We start from the raw sequence: 3,608 nt of genomic DNA, 5'->3' as shown, positions 1-3,608 counted from the left end.
CCACCCTGCAACCAACCCCCCCATCATCCCCCCCGCACGAGTCAAAGGGCCCTTCTTCTCTGTGCCAGCTGACTACAGGAGGAACGAGAGGAGAGCGCGGGGCAGAGGGCTGAGTGATCGGAGGGGCCTTTTGAATTGTCACCAGGTTTTAGGGTTCATTCATTTAGCGTTCAATAATTTAACCAAATCACTTAGTAAGTGATGCGTATCGGTTATTGGTAAAGATCTGGAGTCAGTGTAACACCACTTGGGGTTAAAATGTTACGAGGGACGCACGGTGGCTCCTGAGGTTCGCTACATGCTAAGTTGTCTCCTACGATGCTGCTTCAGGGAACTATGGAAACGTACCTTTGCAGGCCGATTCAAGCGTCCTCTAATCATCAAATGCTTCCAATTTAATCACCTCCAAAACAGTTTGACTAGTTCATGCAGGTGTTATTTTGAGGCTAAAGTGTTTAAGCTTTCAGCGTTGTATTTTGTTTTTAGAAATCAGGAATTGTCTTCAATCAGCTGCATTACAATATTTGAATTATTTAAAAAAAAAAAATTGATTCATACAAAATGATACACACACATGTTGATTGTCTGGTCAGTGTTACCAACACATGCATCTGTAAAATCCTAACAGGCACGCTGAGCCATGAACAGTGCGTTCACTTGCTGGCAGGACCTTCTGTACACACACTTTTCTGGGGTCCTGCCCTCTCCGTAGGTTTCCTCCCCCCACGGGCTGGAACGTGTCCGCGCAGCACACTGCGCCTTCAGAGCCCCTCGCTGAACAAGCGGCACCATTTCTAATAAGCCAGAAAAATAAATACGGAAAGTCAAATTAGACTGACTCATATTGCATCGCGTGTTAAATTGTCACACCAAAACAAGGCCCTCACACTGACTACCTGTGTTATGATTAATGGTCCGGGATGAAAATCCGCTCGTTGACTCGTTGGGCATTTTGGATCACCTTTCCTAAACGACACACAATTAAAATGAAGTCAAATGAGAAAAGCAGCAAAGAGAAACATTTCATTTGGAGCAGGATGCGCGAGGTGCCAGGCGAGATGTTGGAAGCCGTGAACAGGATGCATCGGGGATGTTTCAGCGCTGCTCCTGATGGAGTCGCTGGCAGCCCTTTAGACGTGCGGCCAGCACGCGCAAACACAAATACAGAGAAGCGTCACATTCAGCTTCTGGAGGGGCAGGCGTCCATCACTCCCAGCTCCTTTCGGGCTCTGGCAAATTAGCAGGAATTTGTTGGGGAGGGTCGATTGTTTTTTCTTTAAACGGGGGCTTGTTTTTGCTGGGAAAGTCGCTCCCCTCCATGAATATTGTGCAAATGGGGGTGAATGGAGGCCTTCATGAGCTACGAGGTGGCTGCGGTCATCACCGCCACGCTGCCAGCCACGTGTCCTTCTCCGATGCTCACATGCTGATTTGTCGGCTTTAAGCTGCAGATAACCGACTCAGTCGAGCCAGATCTAGCTCTGATACTGCCTGTGTGGGTTCTGTCTGAAAAAGCCCAAAATGCAGACATTAGTTTGACAACAGACTTTAAATTACCTGTAGTTGTCAAGAGAAATGTCATCTTTAGGTGCTGTAGAAGTGTGTGGGCCCATCCAGCCAGCAGCGAGGAGAGGCAGACGACTTTTCCACAGTAGTCAGCAGCACCTGGGCTAGCTCAGAGCAGAAGTAATGGCAGCAATTCCAGTCACCCAGCTTACTTTGTGGTTCATTAGTCTCCGACACCATTGTTGTTTTAAGTGCAAAATTTCTCTAAGGAACGCTTACACTTACTGCTCATCAGTCTGCGGAGCTCTGCACATTCCGCACAGTCACTTCATCATAGACGTTCAACCTGCTGCTCCCAACTCTCCAAATCCATCATGCAGATTTTAGAAGCAGCTCAAGGAGGCTACATTTTCAAGAACAAAATAGTGCGGATTGCCATATAAACTGATTTATTGGTGTTTTACAAAAGTTGAATTTACCCACAGCGTTCAGTACAGTATGCAGAATGGTGTGCTGCTAACTGTACAGGTGCACAGCGCTAACAGACTAGCTTAAAAGTTGGAGATGGAACCGCAAACATGTTGTCAAGACGCCCACAGTTTTGATCGTTGTCGGGAAGAAACGCCTGACAATTACCGTCAACTGTTGGTACCAAAACCTTATCCATTGTGAAAACCACAAACTCAAATCTTCTGAAAGACCTGCTAACAACACAACAGTCTGCAGCTAGCAGAAGTGCATGGTGGCAACAAGGCCGCGGGCCCCTTGGACACAATGAAAGAAGCGGACATTTTTAGAGACAAAAACATTCGATGGAGGCAACAGGAAAGTTTTGGCTAATGTGTGGAATAATGAAGTCCAGTTAATAGTATAAGGAGTAATAACATGCATAAATAAAACCTTTCAGAGCAGTCACCCTGATGTGCCCTCTGAAGTGAAGAGCTGCATCTCGAGATCATTGTTTTTCTCTCTTGGAAGAGAAGCTTTGCTTGTGAATGAGCTCTGGCCATAAATTAGGATTTTAACGCCATCAAAAAGCCATGAAAGTCACTGCCCAGGCACGCAGCAGCCTCCTTGAGCCCTCGGCTCTCTTCTCTTTCACCTTAAACAAACAGAACGCGGCCAGCCGTCGGTGTCACGCGTTGCCAGTAGCCATCACCTCGATGGGAGCCAGCGCTCCACCACCAGTCTGGTGTTGAATTCCACCAATAGGGAAAGTTAACCTGCTCCCTTTGCCAAAAATGTCCGTGGAGTGCAAATGTTTATTTAAAAAGTTATGTTCGAATATTGATTTAATTTCATTTTCCCTCTCCCTCTCCCGCCTGTTCTTGGCTGAGGTAGCATACCTGTCCATCACCAGGTTCTCCTTCTGGACCCAGGCGTGTTGTCTATCTCATAAAAGCTGCTACTATAGTATAAAATAGCCACGTGCCCTGATGTGTCCTCCTTTTCCTCTCTAAGCACCCCAGGCTTCCATTGAGGATGTCTGCCTACGTAAATTGGAGTATATGTGGCGCAGAGCTCCTATCCAAGAAAAATATGTCAGGGGCCTCACCTCTTATAAGAGTCTGGACTCAGAAGATCTCACCCACTGGTAAGAATAATAGAACAGTTAACTTTATTACCTGATATATCCTGTTGCCCACTTTCTCCAGCCCTGTATTTGTCTTCAATTAGCCCTAAATAGTTTATGTTCAGTATAGGGAGCCGAGCTGACATCCTCTCCTCTCTGTTATCTCTCGCTCTTTCCTCTGACCTTCCGCAGCACCTGAAGGAGCTCACTGGAGTCTAAGCTCACTGGACCTGATGACATGAACCCTGAGTCACACTTTGCTACTCATTATTCACACATTCCCCACAAGAACAGACGCCACGCCTATTTTGGATATCTCCTAAGGGGTGGAGGTCAAGCAGGACTGGAAAGAGAAGGCAGGGAAGCCCAGATCATCCCCTTCAGAGTGAACGCCTCCAGCTCCTTCAGGAGGTTAGCATTTTGGAGATGGAATCCACTGGTTCTGCCCCAGGGTCTCCTCTCAACTCAACACCTACAGCACCTCAGCTCCAGACCTGCAGCTCCAGACCTCAGGTTAGGGTCAAAAGGA

At 47.2% G+C, this 3,608-nt stretch overlaps 1 long non-coding RNA gene across 1 annotated transcript; it reads right to left on the bottom strand.

Moving 5' to 3' along the window:
• Positions 1–691: 691 nt before the first annotated feature.
• Positions 692–1,699, bottom strand: LOC115252368 (uncharacterized). Its single transcript, XR_003890802.1, has 3 exons — positions 1,558–1,699; positions 897–966; positions 692–794 (listed from the first exon to the last, which is right to left on the bottom strand). It is a non-coding gene; the product is annotated as an uncharacterized lncRNA (long non-coding RNA).
• Positions 1,700–3,608: the final 1,909 nt, after the last annotated feature.

Source organism: Takifugu rubripes, chromosome 1 (genome assembly GCF_901000725.2).
Source record: "Takifugu rubripes chromosome 1, fTakRub1.2, whole genome shotgun sequence".
NCBI classification, from domain to species: Eukaryota; Metazoa; Chordata; class Actinopteri; order Tetraodontiformes; family Tetraodontidae; genus Takifugu; species Takifugu rubripes.
Note: the sequence above shows the minus strand (reverse complement) of the source record. Positions and strands in the feature narration are given on the sequence as shown.